Genomic DNA, 16369 nt, shown 5'->3' on the forward strand with positions numbered 1-16369 from the left:
TTTTTATTAAAGCCCAGTTTATTTTCATAAAAAAAATAAGTTTTATTTCATAAAAAAGGCTACTGAAATTAATTAAAAAAAATAAACAAACTGAGTGAATTAAAAAAAAAATAATTTTTAAATACAAAATTTATTTAAATGAATTAAAACTTTTTCTGAGCTTTATTTATTTGTTCTTTTCTTAACCACAATAGCTCAGAAAAAGTTTTAATTCATTTAAATTAATTTTTTATTTAAAAATTATTTTTTTTTTTTTAATTCACTCAGTTTGTTTATTTTTTTTTAATTAACGTGTTTTTTTGACTTAAATGATATGAAAGTGTAAAAAAACAACTTAAAAAACGAAGAAAATTGTGTTTGATGCAAAATTGTGGAGAAACGGTTGTCCGCAGAAAAAAAAGTTTTGAGACAAACTAAAACTGTAATAAATTCTTGATTGGTTGTAAAAAAAATTTTTCAAATCAAACGTAGTTTGGCAAAGATAAAGCTAGATAAGGGAAAAGAGAACAAAAATCATAAAAACCGTGGTAACTCGAAAACGGGACGAAAACGAGAAAATTACCTCTTAAGTTTTTCGACTTAAAATGACCTCAGGAATCCATGGTTTTCGTTTGGGGGCGGTGACTGTGGGACACCCTGTATATCCACAATATAAATTTCATTCATTTATGCGCACGTTCATAGACTACATGGTCTATAAGTTTGAAATTTTTTGAACCAAAATAAATACCTAGGTGTTTTTCAAAAATTCATATTTCGAAACGCTGAGACTTAAAAACAAAAATCAGTATGAGACCCCTAACGTTTTTTTTTATTATCTTTCGAATGATGTTTTTCAAATTGTCAAATTATCTATCGATTAAAAAAAAATCAAATCTTTACATTGTCACATTTATAAAATAGCCAATTTTTTGCAAATTTTGTTTTGCCCTTATAAAATGACGGATCAAAAGAACATTTTTTTTAAGTTATTGGTTCTGTTTTCAATCACTAATACCTTGATTCTAGATGAAAAATATTTCTCTTATTTTCAAAATCAAAATCTTTAATAATTTTTTATTACAATCCCAAATTAAATAGCACATCAGCCACCAAGTATTCAACAATTACTTCTTGCATGTATCATTTTCATTTTTTTTTTTGCAGGCAAATATCCTCCACTTATTGGCCTTTCAACGCTCGTGTCAAAAAAAAACTATCGTGTTCCAATTCCAACACACGAATGTTAATTAGAAACTCCTTGCATGCATATGTATCACCATCACCAGCCTTTTGATATCTAAAGTTGTAATAAGAATTAAATTAATAGTTTGCGGAAATATAATCTTGAAAGTTGAAAATTTGCTAACACGAAACATATTTCTTTTCAACAACTTTTCAGCAGCAGCGTGTGATTAACAAATTTAACGCTTTGGTACCTTAATATTTCTACAACATTTAACACATGCACTTCCTGGAAATTCTTCTTACATCTTACCGAAGAAAATTCTTGCCTTCTTTTAAAAACTTGCCTTTCGAAAATCTTAAACAACTCTCATCTCAAGCATATATTTCAGTATACAAAATTGCCCAAGTAAATTTTCCAACCTCCTACATTATTACAAACAAAAATAAAAAATTAATCATAAATTTAAAGTTACTCAATGTTTGTTTTTTTTTGGAGCCCAAACTATATATATGACTTCTCTATACACTTAAATTCCAAAACGATAAAAACGATTCCTAGAAATAAAAATGTTGAAAAATAAAATTAAGCTCCCTAGCGTGACAACCAAATAAAACCACCACTTTAAATAATATGCCCTTGCCTGCACCTTTATTTACCTCTTTAATTTTATTTTCGGAAAAAAGTTTGATGTGAGAAGTAGAATGTTATTTGCCATTTCCTTGAGCTGAAAGTAAAGTACCTCCTACGCTCTATTTCGTCCTTATAGTCGTAGTTGTAGCACTCTGGGTGACATTATATTTTCCTATAAGAAAAAAAAAGTTATGTTTTCTTATACTCGTACTCCGTACCTAAGAAAATAAAGTCTTCCTCGCGTCACACTTACCTATTAGAATAATTCTAGGTTATACTTATACTCCTTTATAATAGAAAATATAATAATTGTTATAAAAAAAATACATGTTGACATGTTTAAATAGAAGAATTTTGCTATGATTCAAAAAAGGGACACGTGCTGATTTTTTTATTTTCTTCAAGTGTTCTTCACTTCACGCAACATTTGATAGTGTTAACTTTTTTTCTCCTGCTTTCTTTCTCTAGACTAAGGTATATGGTGTTGACCTTTTTGAAGTTTGAATTATTAACGCAAGTGAGTCGATATTAAAATCTAACAACACGTTCTAACGATACAAAATACTATACCACCACTCCTTTTAGCAACACACACTCACTTCTCACTTCACTAGACACCACTTTTTGTAGATATAAGTGGGTTAGTTAGACAACAAAAACGGTTCAGGAGAAATATAATATTCGTCTGGGTTTTTGTTTGTTCTTAATTGATTTCGTATAATATCCAAATTATTTTTTATTTGATTGAAAAAGAAAAAAAAAAACTTTTGACTGTTTTAATGTGCGTTTCTAATTGCTTTTCTCACGCAAACATGCTATAAGTATTTATGTATATTTTTTTTGTCAAAATATAAGACCAATTAGGGAGCGATAACAAGTCTTACATTGGTAAAAAAAATATAGCGAACTTAAATGTAGGTAAGGTTTGGTATAAATTGATAAACTGATACATAGCAAATTCAAGTTTTTAAGCATGGTTGCACCATCAACTTACTCGTACTTGTTTCATAGTTTCGATGGTGTAAATTTTTTAGCTAATTATTTTCGTCTTAAAAAAAAAACGAAAACTATATTGTCATAATAAAATGAAACAAATACACTGGCCTACAAGATATAGTTTTCTTTTTTTTTTTTTTTGGTGCGGACACTAAAATATACTTTTCTATAGGTTTAGATGTGCTAAACTCGAATCTGAAGTCAGAAATATCATTTCAGCTCCTGTTTTTTAAATCATACCGTTAGATAGTTCAAAAAATCGTTTTTTGACTTATTTTAAAGCTAACAAGATTTTCCCCACTGAACCAAAATATACTTTTCGGAAGGTTTTCGGTGTGCTGAACTCGAATCAGAAATCAAAAATATGCTATCAGCTCCGGTTTTTGAAAAAAAAAAAAATACCCTTATGTTTTTTTACCACTTTTAATGTTATGCCTTAATTTTAAGAAGTTTCTATAAGAACTAGTCTTTCAAGACCTGTCGAGTTCAGCACATCAAAAACATATAGAAAAGTACATCTTAGTTTCCGCACCAAAAACCTTGTATGTAGACTTGTGTTATACTTATTATTAAAGACCTCAAGCCCATGTAGAATTATATTTTTGAAAACGGGTCTCAAAAACATTAAAAGCGTTATTACTCAAAAACAAAGCTTTCAAGTCATCTGCTTCCGAAACTCAGAAACCAGACCTCCGTTCTTTTGATGGCTCACTATATATGGATAATTTTTTTTTTCAAAATTTATTTTTTTTTTCAGCAAGGGGAAATTGAGAACTAAAATTAACGATAGGTATTTTAATTAGTTTTGTTTTTCTCAGAAACGGCTGTAACGATTTTGATTACTGTTGCACTTTACTTTAGAATATAATATATAAAAAATATTTGTTGAACCTTTTTTCCTATGATTGTTACCTCATAGCTTTCGACTGGGTGGTTCAAGATTAATGTTTTCAGACTCAGAATAAATTAAAAAGAATCTATTTTATATTAAAAATAAAAATATCCATATTCTCCAAACATTGCACGATGAATTAACAATACTAATATTGCAATATCCATAGTACCATAGGTAGTAAAACATAGGTTACACTTAAGACTTTACACATCTTTCATTTGATACAATTACGGTTTACCGTTACATTTTTTTGTACAAATTTTGTCTGAAATTAGTTGTATGGCTCACGAGTATGTTAGAAATTAACCCTCTACTGCATGAATTATGAACGAAATGAAATAAAAATTTGTTTAACAATTTTTTAGCTTTATTAGGGGTTGAAAAAAGGTATTAAATAGAAATTTTAATTTTTGTACATGTACAATGTATAAATGTACAATGTACATTTTTAGAAACATAAACCATATATGGGTTAGTATGCAGCTAGGCGATTTCCAGCTAAAAATTAATAACCCATATATGGTTTAGTATGCATTCAAGGTATGTTTTGTAAAGTTTGTTTTTATTACATTGGACATTCCTTATTCATGGAATTTATTCAAACTCTTTATTTTATCATTGTTGCTGAAGAACACCTTTTATTTTCTACACATTGTGTACGTCTTCAGTCCGCAAATTTGACATATTGGTGTTTTTGCTTGCCATTCAGGGATATGGGCGATATTTTCAGTTCGCACTGAATTCAACGGCTTTTGCCCTTGGTTGTTGTGGAGCTTCCGGATTAGATGGGGCTGGACTTCCGTGACTTGTATATAACTCCCTCAGTTTTGTTTCGTTCCATCTCTGCTATTTTTCCCTATTTTTCGTGACGTTGTAGATTTTACAGATTTGCATAAGTACTCGGAGATGGCTTGTTTGATGTTAAAAAGGGCCAGAATCTGAAGCTAGATCGTCATCGCTTCGAAAGCCATCACCAGTTTTAGCATTTACACACTTATTTTTTCCATAGAAAGTCTTCGAAGTCATTTTACAAAAAAAAAAAAATAAAAATCCCACAAAAATCAGTAATGTTAGTCGCCAACGCATGATAACCCATATATGGTGTTTTGGAAAAAAACGCCATTTGCACTTTACACATGCTCTGGAAACAATGAGTTTATTTCAGAATCACGACTCTCTTACTGATAATAAAAACCGGTTAATTATAAAAAAAAATAGACATTGTTTTATTAGTTTTTCCTTTTTGACATTTGGTGCAATATAACGGGAATAAGCGCGATATGAAATCGATAAACCATATATCGGGTTATAAAAAAAACGGTTCCATGACAGGTACCGTTAGTAACGGTTCAAAAATTACATTTTCAACAGTACCTATATGTACACTTATACTTTAATCATAATCATAAGAACCATTTCTGAGAAAAGAAATTTTTTTTCATTTTGGTTAGGTATATGGCAATGGCGGGTATCATTAACGTGGGTGTAAAAAATTAAATTTCAATTTCGATACTTATGAATATCACAAAACTCATAATTACCAAGTTTAAAAAAAAATAGCTTCAGTAATTTCGGCAGTACTTCTAGACAGAGGCGGCGCTAGACCAAAATGAGGCGTGTGCGAGAGTTAATTTGCGGGCCCATAGGAAAATGATTTTGGACTATCATTTTAAAAAAAAGTATCAAATATTCCGTCCAAGTTCAAGTTAAAAATTCTTATAACAAACTTATAGGTGTTTCATTTCAATGTAAATGAAAAACAAAATGCACGACTCGATCTCACGAACTTGTTCTTAAATTTCAAATTGCTTTAATTTTTAAAACTTTTTATATAAATAAGATACTAGAGTGACCGCAACTCCTATATACAAAATTTTTTGTCGAATTTTTTTCGTGGGAACCCCATAAAATATTCAGCCTTTGCAGATTTTTAGATAGCCAAAATTTGAGCTCCATTCGATAAGACTAAATGGTGCCGACACTCGCTCAAAGAATCAAAAATCTCTGTTTCTTTACACTATCGAAGTGAAAAACGCTCCTTACTTTAAAACAGGCTGCGTGACCTAATTCCAGTTTCTGACTTGAAAAACCTCTGGTTTTCAAAAGTAGACATTATGAGCTTTAATTTGAGGTTAAATTTGCCATTTAACTCCATAAGTCCAAAGAGGCGCAGCTTACCATATGAGATTTTTTTGAATTATTCGTGGTTTTGCATATACTTTGGGTCGTTGTTAAGAATTTATCGAGCTTTTCCAAAACACCATTTTGTATTTAAATGCTTATGACTTTTATTTTTATTTTATTGTGAAATAATTCCTTAACTCTTCGACCAACATATACTAAAAACATGACTTTATGAAAAAAACGCACTTCAATCGCTTCTAACCTTAAAACTTTGACCCGAAAAACGTCTGAATTTGAGAAAAAGATGGCATTACCTTTAATTTGACACCAATATCGTCTTTAAGCTCTATGAGATGCACAATGCACTTTACCACGCCAATCGTGCCAGGATGCAGACAAGAAGACCTGTGGTTTTCGTAACTACTAAAAGACCTCTTTCACTTCAAATTCTTCAGTTTGATGAGTTGAGCGTTTCTGCAGTGACCTAACAAAATCTTGAATGAATTTGAGTAATTTGATTTATACTCGTAAAGACGCATTTTTAGAAATCAAAATCATTAGAAATCGTTATACAAATTTTTCGGAAAAAAACTATTTTAAGTGAAATTGGTATGAAATTTTGCAGAAATTATTTGTCTACATTCCAAATTTTAGAAAAAAATCAATGTAAAATTTTCTAAAATTTGACTATTTAAATAAAAAATAAAAATCAAACTTTCTGCATCAAAATATAGAAACTATTAAAAACTAACACTTGATTGCTTTTTTCATAAAATCGTTAGTCATTTTTGAGTAAATTCTACTTTTGAAACATCAATGAATCGGCAAAATGTGATCGAATAAGGAAATTCGAACAGCAAAAATTCAAAAATTCCATTTGATAAAATGGTCCTTTTTAATCATTTTTCAGGAAATCAACAAATTGGTGGAGAAAAACAGAAAAAGAAGTCCCTAACAAAGTGTGAAAAATCAGTTTATATAAATTGCGAGCGTTAGCGAGCAAAGACATTTTTTTACAGGAAATAAAGTTTACCCAGCTTAAAGCTTAAGCTTTATACAAAAAATTATTTCATACAATTTTAAATACCTATACAAAATTGAAAAATAGAAAAAAATAGATTTTGTAACAAAAAATGTATACATTTCATTAAGTTTTAAATCAAATTGGGAATCTTAAGAGCATACATTTTAGACAATCCAAGTTGCTTGGCAAACTAAATATGTGCTTTACTTGAGAAAAAATAGTTAAACAATAATCTTAAATTGTTTAATTTTCTTTTTTTAGAAATATTTTTTCTTTCGTACTTTTGCAAAAAGTGGCCAATATAGTTAAGACCATGCTTCGGCTCATCTCAATGCAATTATGGAAATATAGTGGAAACAAGCCAATTTCAATTATTTTTTTGTTTGATTGTTATAAATAAAGAAAAGAGAAATGTTTTTCGGATTTTATTATTAACGAGACATTTTAATATGATGCCCGCGGGGCCGTGTGCGGGGGCACACTCCGCACTCCCCTTCCGCCGCCTCTGCTTCTAGATAGATATTGACAGATACAGACAGACACTCAGACAACATAATTGCGGGCTCGACTTTTTTCGCATTTTTTATCATCGTAATGTAATGTTTGGTTGTTATCTAAATAATTAAATTAATTTTTTCAATCAAACGATTCAAAGTCAGTCTGATTTTTAATTTTATTTTATAATGAATGTTCCATAGAGTTGTTTCAATGCATTTATCCCAAATCAAATTTATTAAATGAAAAATTGTGATTTTTTACTGCCTAGACCTCGAAGTTTCACGCAACTACTGTGCTTACCAGAAGAATATAAACGCATAATTTCCATGACCTGCAAATTTTTTACTCAATTTTTCACAAAAAAAAAAGAAACAATAAGCGCTGCTGTAGAATTCATATAGGTGACTTCATTTCCTCACTTGAAATGAAAAGAATTAGCTTTCTATTATAAATGAAAGTTCATTTTTCATATAAAAAATCTCAACTATTATCCAATGGACTCGAAATTCTATTGCAAAAATCTTGAAAACAAAAAACATAAATATTTTATTACTAAGTCCTTCTTTAGTAAAGGCCATAGTAAAAATTTGCATTTAAACGCGTAAGCAGTCCATATGTTTTTTGTTCTGTTGAACGCTGAAGGTCAGTTAACAAATTGTTTTTTATTGTTATGACCAAAAAACAAAAACCTCCTTTTTTTGTAACCGGAAACGGGCTATTGTGGTCGAAATATACTAATTTCAAAATGTTGCACTTGGCATAGGCATAGACGATTTCTATCGTCCGAACATGGTGTACAAAGTTCCGTTTCTCAATTAGCTAAAATACTACTAGGTACTACCTTGGCATGGAATCCTATAAAAATAAATCACAAGGGTAGTGCAATAAATTTAATTTATATCACTGTTTTGTCAACTTGTTTTTTTTTTTTTTGGTGAATATTTGTATAAATAAAGGCTTTTTTGAAGTATCAACAGGGTGGTTACTTGATTTGTTATATGTGCTATGGGTGTTATAGTAAAAACTTGTCATGTCAAACAGTTGTTGACAATTTTGACGATTTAATGATAATTTTATCTGATAAAGATTTAATTTGATGATAATCAGAAATAGTGTTTAAGGGAATACTAATTCCATTTTACTTGTTTTGAGAAAAAAAAGGTTACCAAATTAGTTTTACAAGTATGATGGGAATTGATTTGATAAGATAAAAATATCTATTAATTGAAAATACTCACGTTCATTCAAGAAAAAAATTAAATATTTGCAGCTGACTTCATCACTGATGAAATTAGTTTCAAAACTTACCTAACAATAAAAATCTCACGAAATTTCTTTTAGTACAGGTAAAATATATACATAGTAAAAAAATCAATAAATATAAAAAAAAATTGTCAACCTCATGAAACTTGGCAAAAAGGTTGTTTTTGGAATAAGAACCAAAACCAAAAGAGTACATAAAAAAAATTTAGTGGAAGGGTGTTTTTTTGCAAAAAAGAAGGAGGTGGTAAAGATCAACAAAACAGTGAAAAAAATTGTTTCTGCAGTATAATCATATGACACATGTTTTTAGGTTATTTAGGTTTGATACTGAATCTAATGACATAAAAATAAAGCTAATACGATTGCTCTGCGAAAAGTTGCAAGGTTTTTTATTTTATGCCTTCAACACGTAAAAAATTACCGAAACCCATGTGAAAAACATGCTATACTGATGTGTGACATTAATTTTACCAATTTTTTAAACTTGAACTTGAAATGATGAAATTCAAAATATAGAACACCTATCACAAATACTAAGGCAAAAATGATAGCCCAATGAAAATTGGTAAAAATAGTTCAATTATAACAGAAACCAAGAATCTAAGCAGTCCATAAAAATATTTAAGGTGAAAGGGTGTTTTTTTAGGTGTAGAGAAAATGTGGATATATTGGAAAAAGTAAGTAATAACAGTGGTACCCTATCGAAATCCAGCAATTCGGTTACTTGTGAGACTAGAGACAGGAATCTAAAGTGTCTATAAGAATATCATAATTAAAAGGGTGTTTTTTTTTTAGTGAAACAAAAATTGATGGTCCACACTAATGAAATTTGGTAAAATCGTTAAATTTGAGATAGAAAGCAAAAAAAAATGAGCCAAATTTCGTGAAAGGGTGTTTTTTCGAAGACACATTAAAATCCGGAATTGGTTCCAAAAAAAACGAATTATTCGTGAATAACGTCTAACTTAATTATAAACAGTTAATTTGTCATCGAAATAAATGAATCATTGGCTTTTTGGAACTTTTGAAAAAAAAAACACGCTTTCAACCAAATTTTTTTCATAGACTCTTTTGATCCTTCCAAAAGCAACGTTTAATTATGCCTATTTTACCTATACTATTCTGAAGGAAAAGCTTTAAAAATGAACAAAAAATAATTGAATTGAACGGCGAATTCGTATTAACGTTTATTCCCGCAACTAATTCTGTAATTTAATTACAACATTTTCTAAATCTTTTGTGTAGTTTAAAATAAAATAAGTCTGAGATGTGTAGTGGGAGATGTGTAGTTCATCAGAAGGGATTTCGCAACGAAGTCAAAGGACTAAGGTATATTATTTTTATTCTTAATTTAAAATAAAAACTGTTAAAACAATCCAAAAACAAAAAATTAAATGAAAAAGTAAAAATTCATTGAAAATATGAATTTTTAATGAAACATACCTGTTCTACTTCCTGTCACATACAAACGATTTATCTGACCTGTTTTCTAATTCCATTTATAGATACAAAGCACTACAAAACTCTATAAAAATAATATACATATTTTCATAATATTCACAAAGCTACACTTACTGCGTATTCATAATTTCTACGTAAATAGGAAATTATGCACTCTTTTCATACATTAAAAATGTCATTTCACCGTTAAGTATCCAATTAAATTCAAAACAAAATCCCCATCCTTTTTTAACTTCCCGCAAAAATACAAAAAAAAAAACCTCATCAACAACCTCTCCTTTATACGTATACATGTCATTTGAATGCAAAATCGCACACCGCACCTTGTCACCATAAATGCAATGCAAAAAAAAAAATATTAATTTATTTTGAATGCAAGAGGAGAAATACAACGAACAGAAAAAAAATATAGCCCTCAAGGAGTTATCGTGATCGCATAATGTGTGTGGGGTCCTTACAAATGTAAATGCGTTTGAAACAATCCATTATGAAATAACTAATGAATGACTCTGCAATACAACGAGCAGCCGCTTGATGGCGCTTTGCTTCACTCTTGCTTCTGCTCTCCGTCGTCGTTATCACACAACAACGACGCACGGTAGCGCCACTTTTGTCCTACTTCGTGCGCACTTGATGGATATGTAAATTAGTTTCGAACGCTTTACGTTAACATCGCTAGGCTATATCCGTTTGGCGCAAAATGTTAAGGTCAGATTGGGATTTTCATTCGAATCAATAAAATTTGTTTTATTTTGGTTGGCTAGGTTGTTTGTCCGGTTTCGTTTTTGACCCAATTGGGTTTAAATTTTAAACCTAAATGCCTACTTGGTTTAGCACCTCCGAATCCAGGCATCAGGTCCGACATAACACATCCTTGAATGTGTCCAAACGTGAAAAACAAATTGCCACCCACTGGGTTGCTAGGTATGGTGTTAAACGCGACGGTGTGTAACGAACTATTTGTGTAAAAGGCGAAAAACGGAAGTGCAACCTAATTCTATATTTAGGTAAATTTCGATGTTGTTAGTCTATTTGTAAGGTAATAAATATATTTTGAAGCACCCGTTGGGGGATATGATGCCGATGTGAATGGAGTTTGGGTATATGATGGGGATTCGCTTAAGCGATTAGGGGAATAATGTATATTAAGTGAGCATCATCTCATAAATCAAATCTTTTAATTATGTTGTGACATTTTGCTAATGGGATTCTTCTTTCAACCCGAAAAATGGTTCGTTGGCTTGGATGATGGTTGGTTCGGTTGGTTTAATTCATTTGGTTGGTTTGTCATTTTGATGGAACAGAATTTTTTTCTTTTTTGTAGTTTGAACTTCTGTTCGTTGAGATAAGGTTCGTTAAACACGGGCATGGGATGGAGCAATGAACACCGAGAACATTAACCCTACATAATCGATGCATCATTCAAAATTTCTTTAAATTATTTAATTTAGACATAAATCAATATTTTGCAGAAAATAATTGCATAGTATGATTAATTTATCGCATTAAACAAGTGGTAGTCTTTGATAGGGAAAATTAAATTAATGGGAAATATTATGTCTACCTTAGCGATTGTTTCAAAAATTAAAACATGAAAGGATACACTTTAAAATCAGAGAAATAAAGGATTTTTTTAATTTAAGCTTTTTTATTCCCTTGCTAAAAAAAAAACACTTTTTTAAAATGTTCCTCCAAATCCATCGAGTGAGACATAAAACGAAAGGTCTTTTTAAGTTATTTTCAGAATTGATAGTCCAGAAAAAATAAACATAAAAAAGAGCAAACCCAGAAGTAATTCGCATAGAGCTGAAAATTGGTACATAGCATTTAAATGCAGGTATGAAAAAGTACATCTTAATCTTTTTTTATGGAAAACATCATGGGCCATAAAATAGATTACAAAATATTTTTCAAAAACTGCATTTTAGAAGAGTTAAGTATAAAAAACTGATATTTTTGATTTTGGTCCAAATATTCAATTTGAAGTTTAAAAAGTGCACTTCCTGTTCGCTGTACCAATGCAAGAAATTTTAAAAAAGAAGAAGAAATATTAATTTTCCTACTTTCGTCAACTAACTTCAGTCTTATTTTAGCGGAATTTTGAATAGCAAAAAAATTGTTCAAGCTACAAAAACCAAGTTAATGTAATTGAAAAGCATTTAAAAATCTACAAATTTGGAGGTCAACTAAACTCATTAATTTCAATCATTTCAGATTTGGTCCGCTAACTTGAGACTTATTTTAGCGGAAAATTCAATAATTCAAAAACTATGCGAGCTACTAATTTTTGGTTTGCGCAACAAATAAGCATTTAATTAGCTACAGTTAATGAGATAATTTTTGTTTTGATTCCGCCACATTGTGTCAGCCAAATCCATCGTCTCCAAATCCATCGAGGGGGGCATCAAAATAAAGGTCTTTTTTTTAACTCTAGTCTTTACTTTAATCAAAAGTCTCTTGGAGGTGTGGTTCCTGAGATATTTCAAACGAAAGGTCTTTTTAGGCTTTATTCATATGAATTAAGGTAAAAAAAAAATTGTGTTTGGGCTTTTCCAACAAAATTTTAAGCCGGGAGTAAAAAATCAAATACGTTAATTTTAAAATGTTTGTTTGCTAAAAGATGGTGACAATAACAGCACTAGTAGATAAGATAAAAAATTTTTTAAAACAAACTTCAAGTATAATTTTCTGAGTTTTAAAATTAATATTTATAAATCAAGAAAGATATTTAGTTGATTGTTCTGATGGTCACTGTGGTGTATGCGTAACATTTTCTTCTATTAAAATTGAAAATAAAATAGTAGCATTATGATACAATAAAAAAAAAAAAAACAATTTCTTCAAATATTAAAAGGGTAGTAACTAAATGAACAGTTTAAGTCCTGATTTAAACAAAATGAACAAAAATATATTTCAAGTTCAAGGCTGTTCAATTTAGAATCTAAGTGATGATCAAAGAATTACTACTACTACTGATTGCACTTCTCTATGAGTCAACAGCAGGCTTCATGAATATATTAACAAAAGTTTCTGTATATAACAACACCTTTTTCTATTCCAAGCTAAGTCAAACTTTTTTAATAAAAGCTTTAAAATTGTTTCTCACTTTTACTCACAAAAAACATACGTTTTAATTTACAAATGTACCTACATATTTACATTGAACAATCAATTAAAATGTTAAGCACAACTTTCGACATCGACATTAATATCATTAAAAGCGTATAAGTACTTCATTCATGTGATGTGCACCACACAAATAAAATGCAATTTTAAATGTTAGAAAAAAAAAAAACCCCAACCAAAGCACCACAAGCAAATATGATTAGACATTTTGTCTCCTTTACAATTTTCATTTTACATAATAATCTTCTTTATTGTCATTTGATTTTAATACACACTTGAGAAGTTTTGCCTCCTTAAAAGCAATTTTAATTTATTTTAAATGAACATTCTGAAGTAGTTGGCAATCTTCCAATGAGTTTTATGTGTCAGCTGAGAGCCTGAGACGCTATTCTAAGGATTCTTCTTAGAAGAAGAAGACGAAGAAATGCGCACAAATGTACGTACAAGATTATTTTGCATATGTATGGTGCACATTATATATGTAGATATAACATCATGCATGATATTTGTTTTATTAAGGACAATAAAGGAGAACTTCACACATACACACAAATGTGTGTCGAGGATTTTATAAAATTAATTTATCTTATCTTAGCCGCAGACAAGAGCCCTTTTCCAGACATACATACCGACAAATATATAAAAAAAAAGGACACTCAATGAAGCTTTACTTTGTGTGAGCCCAATTATTTTATAATATAAAAATTAAGGTAGCACCGATATAAATAAAATACCAATGGGTGGCAAAAAGTCATTAAAATAACTAAGCAAAAATAAAAGCAATTAAAATGATTTATACAAATATAATGTGTGCATGAGTACGTGACACGTGTGTGTACATTTTTGTATGTATGTATGTATTTTTGATTGTGGTTAAGGGAAATTATATATACTACGTTAAATGGGATGAAATTTGGAAAAAAATTTTGTATGGTTTGATGTAATTTAAATTATATTATTGAAGACTTTCAGAAGGATGTATGAATTTTTGTGTTCGTGAAGCTTTAATTTAATCACTTAAGATTCACAAAATCAATTTTCCTTTAAATCATGATAAAATATTAAGTTTTCACTTGAGTATCGAGGAGAGGAAAAATCTTGCAACAATTAAACTAGCAGGATAAAACAAGCTCTCTGACTTAATCGGACTTTAATTAGCTTTCAAAAAGCTTAAAAATAATACAGCTGCCAGAACTGAATTTTTTTTTACATAAGCTATTAAAAAGGATTGAAACTAAATTGAAAACTAACGTTGCAAACAGGAAATCATTGATACAAAAATATTCCTTGAAACAAGTTTGATAAAACAACTTTCAAAATTGGGAAAAAAGTTCTTCTGGCTGCATTTCCTTCATCACAGCGGTGCTTGTGAAGCTAAAAGTTATAGCTAATTTTGTATGAGTCTAACTTATTTCACAACCTTTGACTAATATTGTGATCATTTCATTTTCACATAAGCAAACTACAAGTTAAATCCTTTTATTAAAGAAATTTGCACTTCAAACCAAAACTAAAAGTAATAATTACATATGTCAGTTATATGTTTTCAGAAAAATACTTTTAAAAAAATTAAAATATTTGTCATTACGTTTATATTCGATTGAATTTTCTTAAAACTTGTAAATGTTCAAACTTTTTAAATATTATTGTGAATTGTGAATAAGGCTTTTAGTTTACATACAATTTTATACTTGAAAATAAGTCAGATGTTGTGAAACAAGTCCTTAGGCTTTTATTTTATTTGTAAAGTTTGTGCAACAAGAACAATAACAATAAACTAACGGTAAGTGAATGGTTTTTAATTTAAAAATTGAGAAACATATAATATTTTTCATAAGCATGTTATTGTTGAGTAATTTAGAAAAAAAACGGGCTTTCAATAAGTATTTTCTTAATAGTAGAGTAACTAAAGCAAATTATTAGGTAACCCGGCCGAACAGCTCTGATTTTGACAATTTTTTTTTCAAACGTAGGTAACTAAAAATACTTTAAAGTCTATGTCTATTCCTCTTGCGAGGAATTGACAAAGCCTCCAATAATTATATCATTGTCATAAAAAAGTGCATCTCTGCTAACCTTTCGGATTCGGTGGTAAATTATAGGTCCCTTTCAATCTTGCAAATAGAAAACAACCAAGAATGGTTGAAAGTAAGTAAGTAATCACTATTTTTGCAAAAGCGACAACGCAATAATTCCATTTTCCGAATTTTTTGAGAATAATCATTTTTATCTGAAAAACAAAACGACTTCAATGGATCAAATCTAGGTTTTATGGTTTTTCACACTTCTATGGCCAGAAATGAACAAAATCGAAATGGGACCACACTGTAGGATTTCCAATACAAAAAGTATTATCACAATTGGTTCACTCAGTCCAAAGTTATGAGGAAACATAAAAAATAGACGAATTGAATTACTCCTCCTTTTTGGAAGTCGGTAAAAATTTAAAAGAGCAGTTCCGTTTTTGTAAAATATGTAAACTCCTACTGTAGATACGGATAGGAATACCAAAAATCACAGCTAATAACTCGAAAAAGTTATATGGGAGATATGCGTTAAAAAAAGGTCTTAAAAATTACGCAAAAACCATATGTACCAAGTTTCAAGCAAATCCACACACCCGAAAGGCCCTAGCTCGATGTACAAATGGACGCACAGATGCACAAAATGTTCATTGATGGCATGAAGAAAACAACTTTTTTAAACTTTTCCATCACAAATCAAGAACATTTAATCCGAAACCAATAGCTACACGATTAAAAGTTCTGGAGTATTTTTTAATATTTTTTGGGTTACATGACAAATATTAAAATTTTTTAGTTAATACAAAATGTAGTAAAATTTAATATAGTTGTATTAAAACATAATACAATTTATATTAGAATTTAATACCAAATGTATTAAATTTCAAGTATTGCATATTAAAATTAAGTGTTTTTATATTAATTTCTAATAAGAATTTTATTAAAAATCAATAAAAAAATATTTCAATTCAATACCAAATGTATTTAAAGTTAAGTATTCTTTTCCTGAATTCATATTAATCATAAATAACACTGGTCAACAAAATTAAACTTTTTTTTTGTTACAGAAACCAAGGTATACTTTTCTATAGGATTTTGGTGTGCTGAGCTCAAATCCGAAGTCAAAAAAATTCTATCACATCATGTTTTTGAGATAATCC

The 16369-nt window shown here is 29.5% G+C and overlaps 1 protein-coding gene and 1 long non-coding RNA gene across 15 annotated transcripts in view; one reads left to right on the plus strand and one right to left on the minus strand.

Annotated features, from left to right (window-relative positions):
* Positions 1-16369, plus strand: part of LOC129912182 (potassium voltage-gated channel protein Shab) — a 187777-nt gene that overhangs the window by 78324 nt on the left and 93084 nt on the right. The gene's annotated exons all lie outside the window — the stretch shown is intronic.
* LOC129912184 (uncharacterized) lies at positions 1031-2905 on the minus strand. The gene is made up of 3 exons (XR_008771775.1): positions 2052-2905; positions 1825-1970; positions 1031-1279 (listed from the first exon to the last, which is right to left on the minus strand). It is a non-coding gene; the product is annotated as an uncharacterized LOC129912184 (long non-coding RNA).

Source organism: Episyrphus balteatus, chromosome 2, assembly GCF_945859705.1.
Source record: "Episyrphus balteatus chromosome 2, idEpiBalt1.1, whole genome shotgun sequence".
NCBI classification, from domain to species: Eukaryota; Metazoa; Arthropoda; class Insecta; order Diptera; family Syrphidae; genus Episyrphus; species Episyrphus balteatus.